Source organism: Eleutherodactylus coqui, chromosome 11, assembly GCF_035609145.1.
Source record: "Eleutherodactylus coqui strain aEleCoq1 chromosome 11, aEleCoq1.hap1, whole genome shotgun sequence".
Lineage (NCBI taxonomy): Eukaryota > Metazoa > Chordata > Amphibia > Anura > Eleutherodactylidae > Eleutherodactylus > Eleutherodactylus coqui.
This window is the reverse complement of record NC_089847.1, coordinates 93726652-93754368: the sequence shown is the minus strand read 5'-3', so window position 1 is coordinate 93754368 and position 27717 is coordinate 93726652. Positions and strand designations below refer to the sequence as shown.

General features: G+C 44.7%; 1 long non-coding RNA gene across 1 annotated transcript in view; it reads right to left on the bottom strand.

Moving 5' to 3' along the window:
* LOC136582816 (uncharacterized) overlaps positions 1–27323 on the bottom strand; it is a 95673-nt gene extending 68350 nt beyond the window's left edge. Inside the window, exon 1 of the long non-coding RNA XR_010787228.1 lies at positions 27200–27323. This is a non-coding gene — a long non-coding RNA (uncharacterized lncRNA). The remainder of the gene's footprint in view (positions 1–27199) is intronic.
* Between the last annotated feature and the right edge of the window lie 394 nt (positions 27324–27717).

Here is a 27717-nt window from a genome sequence, read left to right as displayed (position 1 = left end):
TTCCGCTGGTAACTTCTGTCCTCCTTCCAACAGGTCCTCAAGGTCCCTCAGACTCATTAGATCCTCTTATTTCAGTCCTAATTCCTCAAATTCTTCTCTCAATGGTGTTAAAAAATGTTCTCCTTTTTAATTTGTGAGCAAATAAATGTATATCTTTTGTCCACCTGAAAGCATCAAATTTAATAGTATGTTAAACCTTTCTTTAAAGGGGTTATGTCATAAAAAAATCTATACTCACCTATTCCTGCACAGGCAGACTCCTTACGGCATCTTCTCCCTGAGCTTCTACAGTCCCCCGGGTCATGTCACCTCCAGCCGGCCAGCTTGTTATGAAGCCTGCATTCCTTGCATTCTTTTCCTGCAGGTCAGTGAAGGTGACATAGCGTTCACTGGCTAGGAAGGAATGCTGATCTATTGCAGAGACAGTGGACATGCCCAGTTTTTGCAATAGCTCGGCAGTCCGTGCCGGACTGTGAACTGTGACATAATGTACACTGCTGGGCAGGAAGGAGACTGTCTGTAAATGTACATAATGTCACAGGAAGCAGAGGAATCAGCCAGCTGGAGGTGAGGTGACCCCCCCCCCCCCCAGACTGCAGGAGACAGGAGAAGATAGGGGAGGTGAAGATCTGGTAAGTGGACTGACGGGAGAGGAATAGGTAAGTATAGAATTTTTTTTTGATGACAGAACCCCTTTACCCACTTAAGGACATGGCCTATTTTGGGCATAAGGGGGGATTTTCAGCTCCATTTTTCAAAAGCTATAACTTTTTTATTTTTCTGTGCACATGGCCATATGACGGCTTGTTTTTTGTTTGGCGAACTGTAGTTTTTGTTGGTGCCATTTTCTGGGTACATAAACTATATTGTAAAACTTTTATTAATTTTTCTATGAAAGCAGGAAGAGAAAATGCATCAATTCTGCCAGCATTAATTATGCAGCATAAATGACAATACATTTTTTTCTGCAGGTCGGTATGATTGCAACGATACCAAAATGATTATTTTTTTAAATTGTTTTCCACTTTTCCACAATAAAATCTAGAGCTGTAGATTTATGGGTACCGTTTTGGGGTACATACGGCTGTTTTGATCACTTTTATTGCTTTTTTTGGAGGCAAAATGACAAAAATAATCATCTTGCCCCAGTTTTTTAGGGGTTTTTTTGACGCTTTTTTTCTGTGCAGAATAAAAAAGTGTGTTCAATTTATTGCACGAGTCGTTATGGATATGACAATACCAAATATGTGGGATTTTAATTTTTTACATTTTTTTATACTAATAGGTAAAAAAAAGCACAAAAACGTTTTTTTTTCTCTTATTTCTTTTTTTGGACACTATTTTTATGTTTTTTTTTACACTATTTATGACCATCTAGGGGATTTGTACCATGACACCTATGATCGCTATGATAAAGCATTGAAGGACAGAGGTCCTGCAATGTCTTATCACTTCTAATAGCGATCATAGGCAATGGCAAAGTAGGACGCCTGTATCTGGCGTTCTGTTGCCATGGCATCCCATCGGTCCTTTGCGATTATATTGCAGGTGTTTGATGACATCACAGAGGAAGGGCACTCCCTCTGTGAATCCTTTGCATGCCACGATCTACATAGATCGCTGCATATAACGGGTTAACAGCTGAGGTCGCTGTCCTGATGCACCCCCTGCTGTTGCAGTGGGAGGCCAGCTATGGGCGGGATCTCTTCTGATCTTGCGCTATCCCCAGGACGCAAGTGTATGCCCTGTTGTGTAAAGTACCCGCAAGCCAGGACATACACTTACGCCTTGTGGCATTAAGGGGTTAATAGAGAGATTTCCCTAGTCCATAGGATTCTGACACATAATTTGTAACTCCTCCCTGTCATTTGTTTCTTTATTGTCATTGAGCATACATTGTGTAATTGGGAGGGGGGGGGGGGGTGATAAAAAATCTTTTCTGCCTTCTCTGCCACTATGTATTCCCCTATTCTATGGGCTTGCTCTATCTCTAGAGGCTCTTCTTTGACTGCCTTTGCTAAATCTAGACATTTCCCCATCACTTTTATCCTGAAGAAGTATCCATCTGTCATACCGTTTGATTAGACCTATTTACATAAATCATATAGCGGTATGTTATTTTCTTTAAAATCCTTAAAATCTCGAACATACTGGAAAGGTTTCTTCTCTTTGATGCTTTTTGTGAATTTCTCCACTGTAGCTTCTGCAATTTATTCCCTCTTTGCAAAAAATGGTTCAGTAGAGAAACTCTTTACTACCACCAATAAGGTCTCAAGCTGGATATTCATTTTTTCAGTTTTTTTCCTCCTTCTCCAGTAATAGCCTCATCAATCTCAAGGGGGTGTCCATAACCTCTCTTTACCACTGTTCCTGGAGGATGCTGTTCATACCCTATCTGCTGGGATGAGATTAATCTGTGCATAGCAATGGCTTCTTAATAAAATTGAGATGTCTTATAGAAAATAAAAAAACTCCTTTTTGGTATTAGCACAGTCAACATCAATGATAAATGCAATTGGTTTTTATTGGTACCAGTGTTGGAACAATAAATCCATTTGATATACTGTTAATATTGGATACTGTGAAAAAGGAACAAAGGACCCCTGAGGAAACTATGTTGTTAGTAGAAACGTGTTGGGTCAATAAACTATATATAAATTGTTACTAATATATTTAGTATATCCAGAGTTACATACTAATAGATCCTCACAAGCACCAACAGCGGATGATCTATTTATATTTTAATTATGGCATGTTAATAATTGTTATATTGGTCATAACTGAAGCTACCTGGAGCCTAACGGTCAAATAAAAGAGACACTAAGTTTTGATGGCATATCTATAAAGCTGCTTGAACGCCATTATGTCTCCATGAATAGACAAATGTTGAGGCAGGTAAGTATGTGTCAGATAAGCTTTTACAAAAAGCTGCACAAATTCAAGTTTTCATTCAGACCACCAGGCTGCAATGTGGCCAATGTAAGAATCCAATATGTCTCCCTTTGTTGGAGACAATGATTCCAATCCTCTGCCCCCAAATTAGTTGGGCAACTTTTTCAATTCCCATAAATTTGATTCATCCTGAATTGCCTTCACGTACAATAGCAATATGTCAGGCTATCACAGAATCTCTGCGGTGTCGCACATCCGCTATGTGTTCTCCAATTCAGCACCAGAGTTTGCGAATTGTTTTGTCCACATATTGTATCCCACACTTGCATGTCATCGGGTATATAAACCCTTGTGATCCACAGTTCAATTGTTTAATTCTGTATGTCTGAGTGATGGACGTATTTTGGGATGTTTTATAGAGATGAGCGAGCATGCTTGAGTGAGCATCGGTCTTCTCGAGTAACTGATTACTCGTCCGAGCAAATGCGCGCGCGGGGGGGGGGGGGGGGGGCTGGGAGGGGGGAGAGAGAGATTAGTGTATCGTACCTTGGGACCTCAGGAACGGTTAAGACCCTGTAAACTTTACTTAGATAAACTTTGCAAACAGGTAATTACAGGTATCATTCACGGCAGCAGTTACAGGCAAAAGCTCAGAGGTTGGGAGGAAACATACACAGGAACAATACAGCCCTATAGTCCATGTTATCTATATATCAGCGGTCCTGAACATTATGTATACTCCAGAGGAGGTAAAAGACAGGAATCACTCCATATACTCTCTGGCAAGACAATTACTTAAGGAAGGCTAAGCCTAAATGCACCTCGCACATTCTCCCCATGGGTGTCACAATCATGTACCTCTGTGTGGTGATCCAAATGGTGGACGGCCACACAGGAAAAATTAATGCCTGTAGTGTGAACGGGTACCTGTTACAGTGGTTCGCTTTATACAGAATTACTTGGGGATTGCTCTCACTCTGGGGGATTTTTAGTGGCTCACTCGTTCTCTCATGTGTTTCACATGCGGTAAGGGTGTCTCTCTGTCTCCTTCATATTAGACATAAGGAATCCAGATATGTGTCCCTGTGCCCCTGCGGTTTCTCCAGCTGATCGGATAAGATCCTTAGCTCCTACTAGGGAGCCTCTCCTGTTTCTCCAGTTTCAATGCAGGGAAGCTAAAGGTGCTTTCCTGCATCACTGTGTGTCCTCCAACAGCATAGGCAGAAGGATGATAATCAACAACCACTCCCGCTCTCAGACACTCCCATTTATAACCTCACTTGTACCACATGACACATCAGGAAAGATACATTCATCAGCAGGGCTGACAGGCAATGATTTTATGGGGGTTAACCCTTCAGACAGCTCATCTGTGCAGCATACATACAGAAAATTGATATGACAGTTTTGCACAGTGCATCCACATGAGACAGAACATGTATGACATTTATGGAGGGGACCAGGATGTTGTTCTGGGACACTGCAAGTAGCACCATTCTAGGGGGTAAGGAAGTCTGGCCTATAGCAGAGTCCTTGCCCCATGGTCTTCTTTCTGGCCCCTGATTGTCCCTATGGGAACCCCTGGAGAGATGATCTAACACCACGAAGCAAAACAGAAATAAACAGCAGAAAAACAACTGAAAAGGAACCTGCAGCAACTTATCTGCGAGTTGCAATACACCCAGCACAGAAGAGCTCCAAACTCCAATGACTCCACCATGGAATGGAATAAGCAGCACTGATCACCAGGAGGGGTGAGAATGTATAGCCACTCTACACCTGAAAACTGAGTAAATAGAAAACCACACCTCCACCCTACTCCTAGGCATGACTAATCCAACATGCATTCATGCAGCAAAGGCAGACAGCACCAGCAGACTCAGCACATTGTGCATTAACCCTTGATCCGCTTAACAAGGTAATAGGTCTTTACCTGTGTTGACGCCACCATGCCACAACGGTGTTGCGACCGACAAGCTACGACAATCCCCTGCTATATAACCGCTACTGTGGTAACAACCCTCAATGTTGATACATAATCATGTAGACTGTTTTGGACCTATACAGTGGCTGCAGACTAATTGATCCTTAAGGGACCATTTTTTTCACTTGCTGAGAGGCTCCATTGAATGTGGTGATGAATCTAATGATTTTTTGTTTGATCACATTTGGTCTTGATGACCAGAGTGTGGTGCAAATATAATTAGCTATTTGTAGCCCTCCATCTTGTATTCATACAGCCATGAATGTTCACTGCATAAATTATAAGGATTGTATAACTGAGTATTATAGACCTGCTGGAACCAAGTTCATATCTGGACATATTGACACCATTGTCTTGTAATTCTGCCACCATTGTCTATAGAATCTTGTGATCTATTGTCTAATAATCAGGCACATCTATCATCATTGTCTTAAGACTGAACTAGAGCCTTATGTATTCTTGAAGCTTGGTGCTGCCATTGTTTTAAGAACCAGTTTTGTTGGTCTGATCTGGTTAATGGTCACTTCAGATTGTGACCTTTTCAGACAAGCAACTCTATGCATTGATTTTTGCAATGCAAATATTCAAGCAATAAATCATAAAAAGTATAAAAAACAGGGGAGGGTTTGGGGGAGATAGAAGCATTTTGGACCTGTGATGGGGAATGCCCTGTCACAGTTGGTTCCGAAGAGGCCCCTGTTATCTGACTTTTCGTTATTGCTTCTCAGGCTGATGCACAAAGCAGATAAGTATACTTAAGGCTCTTGGTGATGTAAGTATTGATTTAAATGTTGTTTAAGATTTATTTACAAAAAGTTTATGCAATATCATCTATTTTTATGTAAAGTTGTTTTATTACTTATTTTTGTGTATTAATAAATTGTGCTGTATCAACCCACTTGTCCTTCTTTAACCCGTTCCCGCTGCAGGGCGTAAGTTTACGTCCTGGCAGCCTGGTACTTCCCGCAACAGGGCGTAAACTTACGTCCTGGAGATAGCGCGGGATCACATAAGATCCCGCGCTATCCCGCAGCGGGAGTCGGCTGTCAGTCACAGCCGGCGTCCCGCTGCAACAGCGGGGGGTCATCGGAGATACGCGGCTCCCTCTGTGTCTCCGGCCGGAACTCGCGATGTCATCGCGAGAGCCCGGCCTGTCACCATGGCAACAGGACGCCAGACACTGGCGTCCTGTATTGCCTATGCCTACAATCGCTGTACAAGCGATAAGGCATGGCAGAGCAGTAGCTCTGCCATGCCTTATACCAGCGATTATCAGGGCAGTGGTTAAAGTCCCTCAGAGGGACACAAACAGTGTAAAAAAAACAAAGATTAAAAAAAGAATTTAAAAAAATATTAAAAAAAGAGTAAAAAAAAACATTTTTTAATGCTTTTTCTCAGATTAGCATAAAAAAAGGTAAAAAAAAAATAAAATCCCACATATTTGGTATTGTCGCGTCCGTAACGACGTGTACAATAAGTTGCACATGCTTTTGACTGTGCACGGAAAAAAACGCTAAAAAAACGCTAAAAAACTGAGGCAAAATGCTAATTTTTTAGCATTTTGCCTCACTAAAAACGCAATAAAAGTGATCAAAAAAGCCGTATGTACCCCAAAATGGTACCAATAAAATCTACAGCTCGTCTCGCAAAAAATAAGCCCTCATAGAGTGCCGTACATCAAAAAATAAAAAAGTTACAGGACTTTGAATGCAGCAATTTAGAAAAAAAAAAAAGATTACCCAGAAAAAGGGTTTTTATTGCAGAAAAGTGGGAAAACCTAAAAAAAATGTAAGAATTTTGGTATCGTTGTAACTGTACCGGTCCGCAGAAAAAATGGAATGTCTCATTTATGCTGCATGAGTACCGCTGTTAAAAAAAAAATAAAAAATCTATGGCAGAATTGATGCGTTTTCTCTCCCTGCTATCATTAAAGAAAAAAAAAAAACTTTTACAATATAGTCTATGTACCCAAAAGTGGCACCGATAAAAACTACAGTTCGCCACGCAAAAAACAAGCCCTCATACGGCTGCGTCGACGGAAAAATAAAAAAGTGATAAACGGAGAAGAAAATCCGCCAAAAATTGTTGCGTCCTTAAAGGGGTTGTCCCGCGGCAGCAAGTGGGTCTATACACTTCTGTATGGCCATATTAATGCACTTTGTAATGTACATTGTGCATTAATTATGAGCCATACAGAAGTTATAAGAAGTTTTTCACTTATCTGCTCCATTGCTAGCATCCTCGTTTCCATGGAGCCGACTAATTTTCGGCGTCTAATGGCCAAATTAGCCGCGCTTGCGCAGTCCGGGTCTTCTTCTTTTCTCAATGGGGCTCCGTGTAGCTCCGTGTAGCTCCGCCCCGTCACGTGCCGATTCCAGCCAATCAGGAGGCTGGAATCGGCAATGGACCGCACAGAAGCCCTGCGGTCCACCGAGGGAGAAGATACCGGCGGCCATCTTCAACCGGTAAGTAAGAAGTCACCGGAGCGCGGGGATTCAGGTAAGCGCTGTGCGGTGTTCTTTTTTAACCCCTGCATCGGGGTTGTCTCGCGCCGAACGGGGGGGGGGGGGGGGGGGTTGAAAAAAAAAAACCGTTTCGGCGCGGGAGAACCCCTTTAAACCCAAAACAGGCCATGTCATGAAGGGGTTAAAGTGCTGTCCAAACTTGTTGTGTTCCAGTTGGCAAAACATAGATAAGGGTAGTTCTCTCTTGGAATAAGGTCCGTTCGTAATCTTTCCTCAGCACATGGTCAAGATAGTCACGATCAATGAATCTTTTCTGTAACACTTTTCCTTGTATAATGAATTCCTCCCTATCTGAACATGTTCCTAAGTTGAAGGTATTGTCAATATGGAATGCATTTTTTTGAGGAATGTGGGATGATGGCTATCCCAGGTGTAATAGTGAATTAGTGGCTGTCGGTTTTCTTTGGATTGAGTTGATCAACTCTTCCCATCTGACTTAGAGATCATTATATCCAAGAAGGGAAAATGATCCAATTATATAACACTTGTGAATCTTAATCTTAAGATATTTTGGTTCAAATTATCCACGAATGAAAGGAGCCTCAACATCGATGGAGGCTTACCAGGAGTGCTGTTCCATCGATACACTATCCAATTTACATAAAAGGTATCCCTCACAAAGGAGGGAGGACTTGACACGAAGGGGGACAAAACTTCATCAATATAGGTGCTGATGTAGCACAAATTTTCTATGCCTGATACAATGGGCTGCCCTTTTAGGGGAATAGATGCCTTATGGATTTTGGGCAAGGAATAAAAAGTTGCCTGAACTGGTGATTTGGTTAATAAAAAAAAAATTTAGCCTTACTAATTTGATTCATGTCTTTAGCTTCAGGGTACCTTTCATTCCTTGCATATATAAGAAAGTATAATCTAAACCAAATGTTTCATAACCTGATCGATCACTCAGGAGGTTTTCGTAAAATATTCATAATGTGAGGTGTCATAAATAACGACATTACCTCCCTTGTCGGAAGGCTTTATCTCTTTCAAAAGGCTGGAGTGCTCCAATCTCTTCTTTCGAGTAATTATATTAATAACTTTAGTTCATCCAGACCTCTAGTTACTTGGTTTAAAAAGATATCAAAGCATGGTATTCGCTCAATGACTGAATTGGGAGAAGGATCCAGTCCGAAACCAGGGATATGGATGCAGTATCTCCAAGTCAGAGACTACATAAACTTCCTTGGCTCTCAAGACATACTGATGGCAGATCTCACCCCCTTTGAGGGGTTGTGTGTAACTGCAAATGCCCCGACTCACAAAATCTCTCTGCTGTATGGGTTGTTAATATGCGAGATGGCACATGTTGAGAGACCGCTGTGGGAGGTGCGGTGGGAGGAGGCCTTTGGGAGATGTATCCTTGGAGAGCTCTGGACCAAAGCCTACACCTTCTCTCATAAGCTGTCAATATCTGCTAAAGCCCAGGAACTGAATTACAAGATAGTGATGCAGTGGTATAGGACCCCGGACAAACTCCACAGAATTTTCCCTGAGGTGACGAATGACTGCTGCAGATGCGGCTCTGACAGTGGGGAGTAACGGAGGGGAGATCTCTCTCTCTTTTCCTCCCCCCCTCTCTCTCTTTTCCTCCCCCCCCCCCCCCCCCCCGCTCCCCCATGCTCACTCCCGCAACTCACCGCTCACCCCAACTGGCCCCTGAATTTTTTGGCACTCGGTCGAGTAATTTGCCTTAGCGAGTACGCTCGCTCATCTCTACTCGTAACTGTCTAGTACGCCGTCTGGAGGATCTTTTGATTTTTTTTTCAAGGGCTTGCTTGATGTGTTTTGATCTGTTGTTTATGTTTAGATTTGCTTAGAGATGCCTTATTCATGAGATCGGATCGGCTGGTGGCCTATCCAACAGCAATATAAAGGACCACAGAGTCCTACCCACAGTCCTACATAGATGTCACTGTTTATGGTTTCCTTGACTCTAATTCAGTCAGGTTTCTCCCAAGGTTGTTTTTCTCCTTCTCTCCTGCTCTTTTGAGTTTTGAGAAGACTCTCTTGTAGGTCTGTTGGGAGACTCATTTTCTGGGGGGAGGGGTAAATCTGTGTTTCCCTTTTTCCTCTTAAGTTTTAGAACTGATATGATTTTAACAACATAGCTTGTCATCGCAATTTTCTACTGTATGTTTATATTGAAAAACGTCAATAAATATATTTTGAAAGAAAAAGCTATCAAAGCACAATACATCCACACGGTGCATTCTGATTTCTATTTCTCAGAGAGGTAAATGGACCTTCACCCAAAGGTTTTCCTCTACTTTCAAGCAAATTATAGAGCATTCTAAAATCTGGTAAAATGTCTATAGGAATATCTAACTCGCGGCTCTCCTTTTGGTTTAGGATTTGATCAATGGTTTTGTTTCGTCACATTTTGTAGCCATGCTTTTCACGACCACAAAATGTGACAATAACACAACCATGTGCTTAAGCCCTCAGAGTAATGTTTCGGTATTAGGCAATTTTTCCTCTTTGTCTTCCCTAAAAGCAGTTTTGTTTATAAAATGATATGCCTTATTGTCCTTAAAAGCTTTGCAAATCTCTCACAACTTGCCTATGTTTCTGTTTTTTTTTATATGGAACTGAAGCTGCCTATGTGTGCTTTGCAATTGACTTTATTGCTTAAATTCAGGTTCTTGTGTGGATTTTTGGGTAATGTCAATTTGTTCCTCTAATCTAAGATTGAAGACCTTCAAATTTTGTTTCTCTTCCTCTCACAGTAACTGTATAAAGCGTAGACAGCAATTTGTGGCTTCACATTCCCAGTTAGTCATTAAAGTGGTCTGCTGGAGTTAGGGTAATCCGCAGGTCCCTTGTAACTATTCCCTGCCTCAAGTAGCTCTCAAGGCTTTGCACCTCGCACCAGGACACTATTTGTTCCTAGTAAATTTTAGTCAGTTCCTTGAATGCTACTTTGGATAAAGGTGTGTACCAGTTTGCAAAAAAATCCTGCCTGACAAAACGTCCCTAGCTTCACTTAGCCATTAGTCTGCATCAGGTGGGGTTTTTATTCTTTTACTAATTTTTTCACTTTTCACTTTTGTTCTCACTAGCAGACTTGATTTCAATGATTTTCATTTTTCTTCTAATACACTGCTATACTTCAGTATAGCAGTGTATTTTAAAGCCTATGAAGCTCAGTCAGAGGCTGAATCTCATAGGTCACCATACCTGGCAGACCCAAAGGCCATCTTTAAGCCTCAGGGGCCAAAGCAACCTATAAGGATCTCACAATCACATCATGGGGTCCGATGTGTAACAAATAAAGCCCCCTCCCTCTGTAAGCCCTTTACATGTTGTGGTTGCATTGACAGCAACATGTAAAGCGTTAAACAGCAGGGATTAGATGTTTCTTCAGTCCTCTAAATTAAAACATGTGCTGGGCCATCATGGAACCGCTGAGCTCCTGCACCCTCTGACACAGAAAACCCGTACCAAGCTTCTGATGCAGCGCTGTAAAAAGGCGTATCTAAATAAATTGTTTGTCCTTCATTTTATGCAGGCATAAAAATCATCATTCAGTTGTTTGCAAGTCGTTACGTGTAAAAAAAAGTTAGTTCAATCATTCCCATTTACTGGTACAGTCCCCTAAACGATCAATGATCGAATAAACGAGCAATTGACGTTAAAATTAAAAAAATAGTCTGCATATGTAAGCTGACTGCATTTTAAAGCAAATAACTCAGTCATCGTTCGGTCGATTTCTCACTCTGTGTAAAAAGACCCTAAGGCCACTTTCACACGCTTAGGCCTTAGTCAGACGGGCGTTTTTTGCTGCGATTTGCGCATGCGCATGCATCCGGTGATTTTATAAAACCATTGCTTTGCAATGGTATCGGACACATGAGCGCTTTTTATGCGCTCGTCCGATAAATTATAGAACAGAAATCACAGATCGCACCTATCTGCGATCTGCGATTCCTGTTCTCTTCTCTATATGCGCTCAATGGGGCCGGCGGCAGCAGCGCCGACCCCATTGAGAACATATAGAAGACAAATCCTTACGATGTTTGCCCATTGAATTCAATGGAGCCGGCAATACAGCCGACTCCATTGAAAGCAATGGGCTGCCGGCGTGCGCGGGATGAATTGTCAGGAAGGGCTTAAATATATAAGCCCTTCCCTGCAATTCATCCAGAAATGTGTTAAAATAAAAAATATATATATACTCACCTGCTCCCGGCAGCCGGAGTTCCGTGCGGCCGGCCTGCAGTGGGTGTGAGTCAGACCTGCCCCCTGATTGGCTCAGCGCTGAGCCAATCAGGGGGCAGGTCTGACTCACACCCCCTTCACACCCACTGCAGGCCGGCCGCTCTGAACTCCGACTGCTGGGAGCAGGTGAGTATGTATATATTTCTTATTTTAACACTTTTCTGTATAAATTGCAGGGAAGGGCTTATATATTTAAGCCCTTCCCGACAATTCATCCCACACTCGCCCGCAGCGCATTGCTTTCAATGGAGCGGGCTGTATTGCCGGCTCCATTGAATGCAATGCGCTGGACAGCTCCGGCTCGTTTCTAATGAAACGCGGCTAGGAGCAGATTTTCGGGCGATTTTCGGGCACCGGTCACGCGATTTGCGGATGCGCATCCGTCATGCGATCCGCAAATCGCGCGAAAAAATGCCCGTCTGACTAAGGCCTTAGAGTATCGCGGGATATTTGTGCTTTGCGGGACGCACAAATCTTGTATAAATATGAACCCCATTCTTTTAAATAGGGGCAAATACAACAGTGATTTTTCTTCTGCATCGCATAACGGTGTAGGAGAAAAACCTTTGGGCATCTCATCAGAAGACCTTGCCTATTTTTATCAATGGGACAGGAAACGCATCGCATGCTACGTGACGTGCACGAAAGTGCGATGTAAGGTTTCCCATTGAAAACGACTGATCCTCCGACACGACTGAAAGCCACGCAGGAGGATCACAATCTCACTGAAGTGATGGAAGGCGTTTTCACAGAAAAGTGCCTTGCATCCGCAGGTATATCTTATGGTCTTGAGTGTAATATCGGCCCGATATCACGCTTTGCCATGTGTAGGTAGCTTTAGTTAGCAAAACCTGCCCTTTCATGGTTGGAGCTTCCCTGTATGAAAATTAAATAGCTGACCCTGGAGAGCAGCATAAGAAAGCAAGTTTTCTGTGGATCAGTTCCATTGTGAATCCACACTAGAATGGGGAAATTGAGCAATCTGGGAGACTTTGAATGAGGCCTGGTCATCGGTGCTAGACTAGCCGGGGCCAGGATTTCATACGCTGCCAACCTTGTGGGTTTTCTCATACGCTGGTGTAGAGAGTACAACAACTATGGTGGGATTGAGGAAAAACATCCAGTGAAGGGGGATCTTGTGGATTTGAACAACTGGACCAAAGGGGTGAGAGTCAAGAATTGTTCTGATTAACAGGAATTGTACAGTCTAGCAAATTGTAGCAAAATACAAAGCTGGTGCTGTAACTGACATGTCTGAATGCACAACTTGTCATTCCTTTGCACAGATGGTCTATAACAGCAAATGAGCAGTCAGTGTCATTGCTGTCTAAAAAAACCCCAGAAAGGTGAGACTCCAGGGGCTACAAAAATCAGATCATGGAGAGTGGAAAAACATCACTTGGTCAGATGAATCCAGATTTCGGTTGCACCATGGGAGGGGCAGAATTTGGTGCAAGCAGCATGAATTGATGAACCCTTCCTGTAAGCTGTTCAGAACATGTCAGTACGTCCATTTAATATGCCGCAGTTGCAATAAGTTTCCAGTAGGGGACAGGAACAGGAAAGGGGGAGTACGAGGACCCCTTTAGTGTAGGCCCCTCATGATCAGGGTGGTCAGGGAGTGAAAGGGTTAGAAGTGTTAGGATTATTATTGATGGAGAGGGAAGAGGTAGGAGGGCCAAGATAGTGGTTAAAGAGGGTGAATTTGAGCCGGAGCGCCATTTTAGAAAGACGGTTAATCTTTTGCGGAGAACAAAAGGGATATTTGTCATGATTTTTACATGCTAAGTTATGAAGGTTCCTTCCAAGGCTGTGTTCACAATCTGCACTGGAAATCACTGATCCAGAGAACAAGTCTTAAGTAAACAACATTTGTTCCAAGAGAAGCAGAGTGAAACAACTCTGTGAATACTGCAGACAATACTTTGGAGTTTATCCTTGTTAGGACATTTGAGATCTTGTTTACATATCCAAGAGCATGCTGGTATAAAGTCAAGTAGTATGCCAGCTTCCTGTCTGACGAGTACAGAGAGTGACCCCTCCCTCCAAAACCAGTCTGCTAAAGTAAATCAGTTCGATCAGAATCCATTTTCCAAAATGTAAAGAATAGTGCATCCTGAATAAAGAAAAAAATGGCGCCATCATGATTTGTCATTGGCTGTGGGTTTTTTTTAAACATTTGTATTTATATAGATTTCACAATTTGAAGTAAAGTGAAAAAGCAGAAAGTAGAATACAGTCTAAAGGCTTTCAACATCAAAGTCAATATATGAAGAAACAATAAAACCAACAAGTGACCCTTTGACAATAGCATAAAATGAATCCGAAATAATAGGGTCATGCTACCTATATAACAGAAGCCGACAAGTCCTTGTACTGGGGAGGGTCACAAATAAAACAGCAGCCTGGCCTGGGCCAAACCAGAAAAGGAGAAAAGGGAGGAAAGGGTGGGAGGGGACCTTCTTTCGCAGAGCTATACAGGGCCTGGAGCAAATAATATAAGGTCAATACTATTATTTTTAGAAGGCAGGGCATAGTCTACCCATGGAGTCCAGAATTTCTGAAATTTCTCATTGTGGTCTATGATAATAGGTGTCAGTTTTTCATTAATCAAGTACCAATATAACTGTCACGATTGGGCAATGATCTGTTTGGTAGGAAGAAACTAAAAGGGGAGCAATTGCTAAGAGCCTGAAAAATATTAGCAATTTACTTATTCAAAAGGTCTTCCCACTGTTTTTTCTGTAGATTACACCCTGTTATTAAATAGTTGAGTGAGTAGACTCTAATCAAAAACCTCTGCATGCAAGGGCAGGACCACCTGGAATTAAGCATATCGCCAGGGGATTGACAACCGCATAAGCAATTTTGGGGGTATCCGGGAACCGCATGGGCTAGTTGAGTAGGGCCTAAGTACCAACGAAATAGAAATTTAAAAGAGGTCTCTAGCATTAATATATTACAGGCGCTCTTATTAGTTAACTCCCATATTTGGGACCAATTTTTGTCGAAGAGGGTAGATCCTAGGTCCATTTTCCATCTAGAAACATATGGTAGTTGAGTACAGTAGGAGAGGTGAACTGAATTAGAATTTATTTGAGAGATAAGGCTCTATTGGCATATCACACAGATGTCAAATGTGCAATAACAACATGGGTGGAAACTGCTCTTTTATATACATATTAAAGGGATATTTGTCATGATTTTTACATGATAAGTTATGAAGGTTCCTTCTAAGGCTGGGTTCACAATCTGCACTGGAAATTACCAGTCTAGAGAACAAGTCTTAAGTAAGAAACATTTATACCAAGATGAGGCAGAGCAAAAACTGTACACAACTTCTTGAGGCTCTTACAAGGCAGAAGTAACGTCTTATTGTTACCAATAGAATCCCTCATGCGGTGGCTGCCGGGGCAGCGGGTGGCTGTTCAGCGCGGTGCGCGTGCTCGTGGGTCCGGGCGGCATGCGCACGGGCGTCTGTGAGTGCAGCTCTATGCACGAGTCCCTGTTATGGGATTCTGCTGGGAGGTGTCGCCTCCCCCTCTCCGTCCCTGGGCGGAGGCTTCTGTTTATAAGGCTGGCAGTGAGGTCCATTCACTGCCAGTTATTGGTTTCTGTTCAGTGTGCTAGCTTCCTGCCTCTGATAGTCTCCTGTGTTCAGCTTTTGCTTTATCTGCCAGGTTATCCATCTGCCTCGGTCTGCTATATTTTCTGTTGGTTTATTCATCTGCCCTTCCTGTCGGTATTCTACCCTGTTCCATCTTGGTACGCCAGCGTCCCTCCTCGGTCCCTAGCGAGTGTACGGACCGCCGCCCAGTTGCCCGCCTGGGGTTAGCCAGGAGTGGAGGCAAGTAGGCAGGGACAGGGGTTGCGGGTAAGTTCTAGGGCAACCCAAGCTGGCGTATCATCGGGTAGGATACCGTAACATTTACACAGTACATTTGTCTCTACGTAAGTGGTTACAACATATAGAAATTACGCATATCTCATGCTATCCCCTCTATGTGGACCCCAGCCTTTGTTTGAGACACCAGGTATTTTTGGATGTCTTAGACTAGAACAATGAACCCCTTTAATCCTTGTCAAGTTTCTTTCTTTGTTGGCCTGGTGGGTAACTATAAATCTATCATAGTAGGTTAAATATGTATTTGTGTAACTATAGGGTCAACGATAGACTATACCACAGCTGAAGACGGGACAGGTTTAGCATAGTCATATGTGATGAGGATATGTGTATTTCATGCACAGGCAACGTCCTGCTATTGAAAAAAAAGACATCTGGTTCTCCTCTGCCTAAGATAAGCACAAGAAAATCAAATCTGAGTAGGAGTTATATGCATGAATATATCTCCGCAGCAGGCCCTAGCTAGGTCATTTACAATATCATGTAAGTTAGGGCGGTATTCGCTACATACGGGAAAGATAGGACAAGTTTTCACGCCAGAGAAAAGAGCTAGTGAAAACGAAACCAGTGAAATCAGTGGCTTTGTTGTGTCCTGTTATATGGCCGTGATTTTCACGGACGTATAACGGGACTAAAACATGTTTGTCTGTTTAAGCCCTCAGGCCTCAGTCAGATAAGCGATTCTTTAGCTGTGAATAGCCGCGCAAAAAAAATAATAAATCGCACATCGCATGTAGAAAAATTTGCGTAAATGGGTGTATTTGCACTCACATGTCCTATCTTTTGACGGTGTGATTTTTTTTAACGTTCTAAAAAACGTACATGTGAACGCTTTCATTGGTGAGCATTGGTTCTAATAGAGCCTCTTTTTAAGGGCGGCTATTCATACACTAAAAAAAAAAATTGCTTGTCTGACTGAGCCCTCAGGGTGGTTTTAGATGGGACAACTGTCGGCCGCTCAAGCCTACAGCCATCTCAACGTCTATTGCTGCTCACTCAGGGCCCTGTCATGGGCCGACAGTTGCTATCAATTGATTTTGGCCCATGTAAAAGTAGTCTGTGTTAATTACAATACACTAGTAAGATGACTGTCTGGGAAAAACATGGCTGACCCAGGTCAAGGCTAATTCTCCTACAGCCTCCGATGGTGATCCAACATGAAATGCCGGACAAAAAAGTCTTGCATCCAGTAAAAGCCATGACAGAGTGGCAGGAGCCAAGCAGACCACATTATATGAAATGAGGTCCATTTGGTTCCGCTATAATAGGAACAATTCGGCCAGGGGATTCCATTTTCTTGCTTCCATAACAGCAAAGAAAACTGAAAATGGAAAAATATATATAATTGGTATTTCCACATCCATAAGAACCAGTGAGTAATTTAAGAATAATGTTTTAACTCAAGATCCTACATTTTTCCAACAGTATGCAGGACCGCCTTCCGACATCGGAGAGCCGTCATCGCATGCTGTTAGAGACAAACGCCTTGTATGCTGTTATAGGATGCCTTTGTATGGCACTGTACTACAGAGATATCTATCATCACAGAAATGAGAAACGAATAAAGCCTTATTATATAAATGTATGTTATATTATATAAATATATTTCCAGGATTACGGTATTACAAATAATCTTCTCGATATGAAACACATAACGAACGTTTCATTTAAAAAAATAGTTGCTAATAAAATCATCATGACGGTTCATTTTTATGTGTTTTTGTTGAGTAATTCCAAGGAATTCGCAACGTGTTTTCCCATTCAGAATAAATAAGAGCTGGGGAGCGCGAGTGCAATGCAGGGACATTGCATTGGAAAGGGTTAAAAGCAAATTATTCCTGCAGCTATTTTGTATTGCTTTACAAAGCATAGGTCAGCAGTAGAGAAATACAATTTGTAAGAATAGGGAATTCTTCTTGTAGGCAGATGTCCTTCTGGATATTTTGAAATTCTTTCTATTGTTTCTGTACTGAATGCTTCTCCCTTCAAGGATTATACTTTTTTACAAAATGTTTATGAACTAAATGTGTCCGTTCCAAGGATTGTTTAGCTTTCAACAGAATAATTTGCAAAAGATTTTTTTCTATTGCTTACATAGCTGTCGATACATATTATGCGATTATGGATATGAAGCCATAACTTTACTATAATTCGCTATGAAATGCTTGTTCTATTTGTATTTTATCAATGTGGCATTCAGTGCCCATTAAATTATAATTAGAGATGAGCGAGCACTAAAATGCTCGGGTGCTCGTTACTCGGAACAAACTTTTCGCGATGCTCGAGGGTTCATTTCGAGTAACAAACCCCATTGAAGTTAATGGGCGACCCGAGCATTTTTGTATTTCGCCGATGCTCGCTAAGGTTTTCATGTGTGAAAATCTGGGCAATTCAAGAAAGTGATGGGAACGACACAGCAACGGATAGGGCAGGCGAGGGGCTACATGTTGGGCTGCATCTTAAGTTCACAGGTCCCACTATTAAGCCACAATAGCGGCAAGAGTGGGGCCCCCCCCTCCCAAAAACTTTTACTTCTGAAAAGCCCTCATTAGCATGGCATACCTTAGCTAAGCACCCCACTACCTCCAACAAAGCACAATCACTGCCTGCATGACACTCCACTGCCACTTCTCCTGGCTTACATGCTGCCCAACCGCCCCCCCTCCCCCCCACAGCGCACACCAAACTGTCCCTGCGCAGCCTTCAGCTGCCCTCATGCCACACCACCCTCATGTCTATTTAGAAGTGCGTCTGCCATGAGGAGGAACCGCAGGCACACACGGCAGAGGTTGGCATGGCTAGGCAGCGACCCTCTTTAAAAGGGGCGGGGCGATAGCCCACAATGCTGTACAGAAGCAATGAGAAATAGAATCCTGTGCCACCGCCATCAGGAGCTGCACACGTGGGCCTAGCAATGGGGAACCTATGTGCCACACTCTATTCATTCTGTCAAGGTGTCTCTGCATGCCCCAGTCAGACTGGGCTTTTTAATTCATAGACACAGGCAGGTACAACTCCCTATTGTGAAGTCCCTGTGGACCGACAGCATGGGTGGGTGCCAGGAAGCCACCGGCGATACACAAAAATATCCCATTGCATTGCCCAACACAGCTGAGGTAGTAATGTCGTGCTTAATGCAGGTGGGCTTCGGCCCACACTGCATGCCCCAGTCAGACTGGGGTTCTTTACAAGTGGAAACAGATGCATTTACAATTCCCTGTGGACCCACAGCATGGGTGGCTCCCTGGAACCCACCGGCGGTACATAAAAATATCCCATTGCATTGCCCAACACAGCTGAGGTAACGTCAGCTGTAATGCAGGTGGGCTAAAAATTAATTTGATTACACTGTAGGCGAGGGCCCACAAAAATTGCTGTATCAACAGTACTAATGTACATCCAAAAAATTGGCCATGGCCAACCAAGAGGGCAGGTGAAACCCATTAATCGCTTTGGTTAATGTGGCTTAAGTGGTAACTAGGCCTGGAGGCAGCCCAGTTTAACTAAAAATTGGTTCAAGTTAAAGTTTCAACGCTTTTAAGAGCATTGAAACATATAAAAATTGTTTCGAAAAATTAGATGAGTGAGCCTTGTGGCCCTAAGAAAAATTGCCCGTTCAGCGTGATTACGTGAGGTTTCAGGAGGAGGAGCAGGAGGAGGAGGAGGAATATTAGACACAGATTGATGAAGCAGAAATGTCCCCGTTTTGGATGGTGAGAGAGAACGTAGCTTCCATCCGCAGGTGCAGCCTACGTATTGCTTACGTATCGCTGCTGTCCGCTGGTGGAGAAGAGAAGTCTGGAGAAATCCAGGCTTTGCTCATCTTGATGAGTGTTAGCCTGTCTGCACTGTCGGTTTACAGGCGGGTACGCTTATCTGTGATGATTCCCCCAGCCGCACTAAACACCCTTTCCGACAAGACACTAGCCGCAGGACAAGCAAGCACCTCCAGGGCATACAGCGCTAGTTCAGGCCACGTGTCCAGCTTCGATACCCAGTAGTTGTAGGGGGCAGAGGCGTCACGCTCCTCCTCCTCCTCCTGAACGCGCTGAGATATAGACAGGAGGGTGCTCTGACTATCCAGCGACATACTGTCTTCCCCCGGCTCTGTTTCCGAGCGCAAAGCGGCTGCCTTTATGGTGGTTTGCAGGGAACTTCTCAAGATGCATAGCAGAGGAATGGTGACGCTAATGATTGCAACATCGCCGCTCACCACCTGGGTAGACTGCTCAAAGTTTCGAAGGACCTGGCAGATGTCTGCCAACCAGGCCCACTCTTCTGAAAAGAATTGAGGAGGCTGACTCCCACTGCGCCGCCCATGTTGGAGTTGGTATTCCACTATAGCTCTACGCTGCTCATAGAGCCTAGCCAACATGTGGAGCGTAGAGTTCCACCGTGTGGGCACGTCGCACAGCAGTCGGTGCACTGGCAGATTAAAGCGATGTTGCAGGGTGCGCAGGGTGGCAGCGTCCGTGTGGGACTTGCGGAAATGTGCGCAGAGCCGGCGCACCTTTACGAGCAGGTCTGACAAGCGTGGGTAGCTTTTCAGAAAGCGCTGAACCACCAAATTAAAGACGTGGGCCAGGCATGGCACGTGCGTGAGGCTGCCAAGCTGCAGAGCCGCCACCAGGTTACGGCCGTTGTCACACACGACCATGCCCAGTTGGAGGCTCAGCGGCGCAAGCCAACGGTCGGTCTGCTCTGTCAGACCCTGCAGCAGTTCGTGGGCCGTGTGCCTCCTATCTCCTAAGCTGAGTAGTTTCAGCACGGCCTGCTGACGCTTGCCCACCGCTGTGCTGCCACGCCGCGCGACACCGACTGCTGGCGACGTCCTGCTGCTGCTGACACATCTAGATTGCGAGACAGAGGTTGAGGAGGAGGAGGAGGAGGAGGAGGGTGCTTTAGTGGAAGAAGCATACACCGCCGAACATACCACCACCGAGCTGGGGCCCGCAATTCTGGGGGTGGGTAGGACGTGAGCGTTCCCAGGCTCTGACTCTGTCCCAGCCTCCACTAAATTCACCCAATGTGCCGTCAGGGAGATATAGTGGCCCTGCCCGCTTGTGCTTGTTCACGTGTCCGTTGTTAAGTGGACCTTGGCAGTAACCGCGTTGGTGAGGGCGCGTACAATGTTGCGGGAGACGTGGTCGTGCAGGGCTGGGACGGCACATCGGGAAAAGTAGTGGCGACTGGGAACTGAGTAGCGCGGGGCCGCCGCCGCCATCATAGCTTTGAAAGCCTCCGTTTCCACAACCCTATACGGCAGCATCTCAAGGCTGATAAATTTGGCTATGTGGACGGTTAACGATTGAGCGTGCGGGTGCGTGGCGGCGTACTTGCGCTTGCGCTCAAACACTTGCGCTAGCGACGGCTGGACTGTGCGGTGCGAGACATTGGTGGATGGGGCCAAGGACAGCGGAGGTGAGGGTGTGGGTGCAGGCCATGAGACGGTAGTGCCTGTGTCCTCAGAGGGGGGTTGGATCTCAGTGGCAGGTTGGGGCACAGGGGGAGAGGCAGCGGTGCAAACCGGAGGCGGTGAACGGCCTTCGCCCCACCTTGTGGGGTGCTTGGCCATCATATGTCTGCGCATGCTGGTGGTGGTGAGGCTGTTGGTGGTGGCTCCCCGGCTGATCTTGGCGCGACAAAGGTTGCACACCACTGTTCGTCGGTCGTCAGGCGTCTCGGTGAAAAACTGCCAGACCTTAGAGCACCTCGGCCTCTGCAGGGTGGCATGGCGCGAGGGTGTGCTTTGGGAAACAGTTGGTGGATTATTTGGTCTGGCCCTGCCTCTACCCCTGGACACCGCACTGCCTCTTGCAACCTGCCCTGCTGCTGCCCGTGCCTCCCCCTCTGAAGACCTGTCCTGTGTAGGCGTTGCACACCAGGTGGGGTCAGTCACCTCATCGTCCTGCTGCTCTTCCTCCGAATCCTCTGTGCGCTCCTCCCTCGGACTTACTGCCCTTACTACTACCTCACTGCAAGACAACTGTGTCTCATCGTCATCGTCCTCCTCACCCACTGAAAGGTCTTGAGACAGTTGCCGGAAGTCCCCAGCCTCATCCCCCGGACCCCGGGAACTTTCCAATGGTTGTGCATCAGTGACGATAAACTCATCTGGTGGGAGAGGAACCACTGCTGCCCAATCTGAGCAGGGGCCCGAGAACAGTTCCTGGGAGTCTTCCCGCTCCTGAGCATGTGTCATTGTAGTGGAGTGAGGAGGCTGGGAGGAAGGAGGAGCAGCAGACAGAGGATTCGGATTTGCAGCAGTGGACGGCGCAGAACTGTGGCTGGATGATAGCTTGCTCGAAGCACTTTCTGCCATCCAGGACAGGACCTGCTCACACTGCTCATTTTCTAATAAAGGTCTCCCGCGTGCACCCATTAATTGGGCGATGAATGTGGGGACGCCAGAAACGTGCCTCTCTCCTAATCGCGCAGCAGTCGGCTGCGACACACCTGGATCAGGAGCTCGGCCTGTGCCCACACCCTCACTTGGCCCTCCGCGTCCTCGGCCACGTCCACGTCCTCTAGGCCTACCCCTACCCCTCAGCATGCTGTATTACCAGTGATTTGATTTCATAGGCAGGAAATAAATTGGCGCAAGCCTGCAGGCCAAATATAATTTTTTAACTTTTTTTAAAAAGGAAAGGCCCACTGCCTCTAGTGAATGAATAAGTTTAATAACTGTGTTGCGGCCCTGCAAAAGTGTCACAGAACTTTACTGTTGCAGAGTTATTAACTGTGGCAGAGCAGGTATTTCCTAGGCAGGAAAAAAATTGGCGCAAGGCTGCACTCAACCGTAGCTGGTTGCGTCTGATTTTTTGACGTTCTCCACGCAGCACACACGTACCCAGAGCCCTTAGGACTGACAGAGGCAGGGCAAATATACTTTTTTCCCTTTTGTTTAAAAGGAAAGGCGCACTGTGCCTATTCAATGACTAATATAACTGTGTTGCGGCCCTGCAAAAGTGTCACAGAACTTTACTGTTGCAGAGTTATTAACTGTGGCAGAGCAGGTATTTCCCAGGCAGGAAAGAAATTGGCGCAAGGCTGCACTCAACCGTAGCTGGTTGCGTCTGATTTTTTGACGTTCTCCACGCAGCACACACGTACACAGAGCCCTTAGGACTGACAGAGGCAGGGCAAATATACTTTTTCCCTTTTGTTTAAAAGGAAAGGCGCACTGTGCCTATTCAATGACTAATATAACTGTGTTGCGGCCCTGCAAAAGTGTCACAGAACTTTACTGTTGCAGAGTTATTAACTGTGGCAGAGCAGGTATTTCCCAGGCAGGAAAAAAATTGGCGCAAGGCTGCACTCAACCGTAGCTGGTTGCGTCTGATTTTTTGACGTTCTCCACGCAGCACACACGTACCCAGAGCCCTTAGGACTGACAGAGGCAGGGCAAATATACTTTTTTCCCTTTTGTTTAAAAGGAAAGGCGCACTGTGCCTATTCAATGACTAATATAACTGTGTTGTGGCCCTGCAAAAGTGTCACAGAACTTTACTGTTGCAGAGTTATTAACTGTGGCAGAGCAGGTATTTCCCAGGCAGAAAAGAAATTGGCGCAAGGCTGCACTCAACCGTAGCTGGTTGCGTCTGATTTTTTGACGTTCTCCACGCAGCACACACGTACACAGAGCCCTTAGGACTGACAGAGGCAGGGCAAATATACTTTTTTCCCTTTCGTTTAAAAGGAAAGGCACACTGTGCATATTCAATGACTAATATAACTGTGTTGCGGCCCTGCAAAAGTGTCACAAAACTTTACTGTTGCAGAGTTATTAACTGTGGCAGAGCAGGTATTTCCCAGGCAGGAAAGAAATTGGCGCAAGGCTGCACTCAACCGTAGCTGGTTGCGTCTGATTTTTTGACATTCTCGCACACACGTACACAGAGCCCTTAGGACTGACAGAGGCAGGGCAAATATACTTTTTTCCCTTTTGTTTAAACGGAAAGGCCCACTGTGCCTATTCAATGACTAATAACTGTGTTGTGGCCCTGCCTACACAATTCTGTGCCTGTAGTATCAATGCAGGGTGCAATGCTCTGCACCGCCGATTTTGAGAAAAAAAAAAAAAAGCAACACAGCTAACAGCAGCCTGCACAGTACTCCACACAGTTAAATGTGGCCATAGAAAGGACCGTTGAGGTTCTTGAAGGCTACACTCACTCCTAACACCCTCCCTGCCTAAGCACCACTTCTGTCCCTAATGCCGGGTGCAATGCTCTGCACTGCCGATTTTGAGAAGAAAAAAAAAATTTCTCCACTGCTAACAGCAGCCTGCACACACGTAGATGTGGCCCTAAGAAGGACCGTTGGGGTTCTTGAAGCCTACACTCACTACAAACACTCTCCCTACAGCAACTCCAATAGAACAGCACTGTCCCTCAGCTAACTCACAAGGCATGTGTGGCGAGCCGCGGGAGGGGCCGACTTTTATACTCGGGTGACATCTGATCGCCCCAGCCACTCACAGCAGGGGGGTGGTATAGGGCTTGAACGTCACAGGGGGAAGTTGTAATGCCTTCCCTGTCTTTCAATTGGCCAGAAAAGCGCGCTAACGTCTCAGAGAGGAAACTGAAAGTAACCGGAACACCGCGTGGTACTCGTTACGAGTAACGAGCATCCCGAACACCCTAATATTCGCACGAATATCAAGCTCGGACGAGTACGTTCGCTCATCTCTAATTATAATGCCACTATATCATAAAGACAGCACACAACATGGAGGGAGGTCAGCTGTGCACAGGTATTATGCAAATATGGCTAAAATGTGAGATCGCATAGAATGGCCCTTCTACACAGGCCAATTTTCGTTCAGAATCTTTCAAATTCCCGTGCTCCCGCAGGAGCTGAACAAGAATTGTTCAATTTCTGCATGCAGGAAACTGAATAATGTGCCATTCAGTGTAAACAACAATCGGTCACTTCTGATCAACTGCTTACTTTCTGTGAACAGAGATGGGCGGGGAAAGAACGCTCCCCAGCTCGCTCCACCTCCATGCCAGCAGAACTCTGAGAGATGCCAGTGATACCCGCTACTGTGTAACAGTACAAAACCGAGCATTAGTAGGACAAGTGCTGGGCATCATCCGACCCTCAACCACTGAGTCCACCACCAATCAGAAGGATAAGGATCCAGAGTCTTCTTGGTATGAATGTAGTGGCAGTCTTGCATGGGCACTGCCACTGTATTCCTCTCTACTGGAGATTACAGAGTAGAGCTCAATTTGTGCCTAAAAACGTGCATACATAGTATGCACCACATTTACTATGTGTTTTTAAACACTTTTTAAGTGAAGTGTGGCTTCATGGACATAGCTTAAATGCGTAATAACATATGCTAAAGTTGCACCAATATTTTAGAGCAAAATATTGGCATGAACTAAGCTAATAGCTATCGTAAAGTTAGACAAAAAAATTGGAAATTGGTGCATTTCCAGATTGTCTAATCTAAGTTTATGTTGTCTAAATGTTTGATCAGATTAGTAAATTTGCGCTACATATGTAAACTCTTTAACATATTGCTAAAGACACCAGAGTAATATCTGTCTGCAGCATTTTTGAACTACGTGAGAAGCGTGAAAAATCACAGTGAAAATGTTAGGGACAGTGAGTGTGGAACCACTGTGCTAACTAACCGGTTTAGCTTTGGACTAATCCTCAGGCAAGGATCCCCAGCTCAGCTAAATAGGAGAGCAATAGCCTATTACCCTGCAGCTGGGCTAAGAGCACTGGGAGTATTAACTCCTGCAGTGCTGATGGAAAGTACCCAGCTATGAGCCGATTAATACAGAAGGAGCAGAATGACACCTGCATCTGCCCGGAGCAGCAAGAGGGTGGCAGACACGGGTGGCCGGCCAAACAGAAAACAATACAAAAATGCATTAAACTATCTAACTATCTTGAGTATATTGTATAGGTCTTGTCTAAGAGAGCCTACCAGTATCTTGTTGTGGCAGCACAGCTAAAAACGCAGCCAAGGATGCTGAAAAAAAAGTCATATTCCCTAGCTGGTGCTGTCCGAGTCACTGCCACTGCTCTCTGGACCTCCCGACACTTGTAAGCGCTGACAGAGGATCTTCTGTTAGTGATGGAGTTTGCAGACCCTGCCTCCAGCAAGAGATAGCCAATCATAGCAATCTCTCGCTGAAGGCGGGGATTTCAAATCTTTGTTGGCTTGACAAGTGCCTGGCAGCTCCGGAGAACAGCAATGGAGACCCCGACTGTGCCAGCTGGGTGAGAATTCCTTTTTTTTTTTTTTTTTTAGGTCGTGCAGCTAGCAATTGCATTTAGTGCTGCCAAAAACGTGATACCAAGTTGTGCTGAAACCACTGCCCATTCAGGGCTGAAAACAGCCAAGAATGGAACCTGCATCATCGTCAAAGCACAGTGTTGCAGATGCTGTGTTTTAACCCTTTCCAATCCACTGTCTGACCTGTGAAGACATTATGATTTAAGGCTGTACAGCTCCGATGTTGGAAGACATCTGTCGGGGTTCTCTTAATGTATATTGCCAGCCTCTCTGCTGTCGGAGCCTATCCAACGTGTCACCTCATGCAGTACTGGCTTTAACCAGCATATAGCACCGTTGTATAACGGCAGAAAAAAAGTAAGCCCCTCAGGAAAACCAGGATACAAATTGGATTGGAAAGAGTTAATGCTTGTGTGAACAGCCCCATTGAAATTAATGGGAGCATTGTACAGCGTTTAGCGCAGCGCTGAAAAGCCAGCACTGAACGCTGTACAAAACCGTCTGTTGGGAAGGCCTCAGTAAAAAAAATGTAATTACAGTGAGTATACAAATACTGAATATTGACATATCTTCACTTAAATAAACTTTTCCATGGCTGATTGGTGTAAAGAAAACAGTGTAGGTAAAGGAATGTACTAATCTTGTTTCAGCATGTTAATCTGCTTTTGGTAAAACAGAGAACAAGGGCTAGCTTGCTTGGCAGGTTTAGGTTTTGTGCTAAGAAACTATTGCTGTATGTTCATAAGAGCAGCAAGAACTGAAAATGTGAACTCTACAACATACACTATACATGCATAAAGAAAGAACACATGATAGCAATGTATTGTAGGAGTAAGGTACTTAAGGTCCAAGGTATTTAAGTATCTAATGGGAATAGCTAGAATGATATACCAAAGATGGCATCTAGGAACAGATCTCAGAATCCACATAGAATCATAGAATGGTAGAGTTGGTAAGGACCTCCAGGGTCATCGGGTCCAACCCCCTGCTCAGTGCAGGATTCACTAAATCATCCCAGACAAATGTCTGTCCAACCTCTGTTTGAGGACTTCCATTGAAGGAGAACTCACCACCTCCCGTGGCAACCTGTTCCACTCATTGATCACCCTCAGTGTCTATAGAAGTGCATAAATATGCATCCTTGCTGGAACTGCAAAAAAACGGAAAAGATTGGGAAAGATTTTTCTGTTATCACACAATGGGGTATGTTTCTATTTTTGGCTCTAGCTATAAAGTTTTTGCATAAGCCTTATTAGCGGTCCTTAGAACACTCATGCATCCAATGGCTTTCTCTCCAATAAACAAATATGTTCAGTTTATCTGAGTGTGTGTTTCTTTCCATGACAATAAAAGAACACCTTTGCCAGGGATATTTTAGGAACAAAGGAACGGTGTGCTGAAATCCAAAATACCTGATTCTTCTTTTTCCTGATGGTAGATGTCTTGACTTGGTCAATTTTAGCTTGATGTGTTGGGACTCCTTTCGATCATGGCCAAATTACGGATCCAATTTGAAATAGTGATTACCAGGAAAGAAAAAAATAGAGAAAAGTAATCCAAGTGCGCTGAAGAGGAGTCAATCAGTAAATCAGCAACACTTTATTGAAGTTAGGCAAGGCATTGCTGTGCTGGCCAGACACCTTCATGTGAATATTTACAGTAAACAGCCAGATGAAGGTGCAAGTGTGGCACAGAAATATGTTGAATAAGGGTGCCCACCCACTAGCGTTTTTTTACTGCGAAATTCGCAGCGGTTTTTTTTTCTGCAGGGGTCTTTGGGCTATGGGACATGCAAAGCTAAAATCGCGATCGCGCAAAATCGCAATATCGCGGTAAATCACGATTTTGCGCGATCGCGATTTTTACATTACAAGTCCCATAGACCCCCTGCAGAAAAAAAAACCCTGCGAATTTCGCAGTGAAAAAAAAC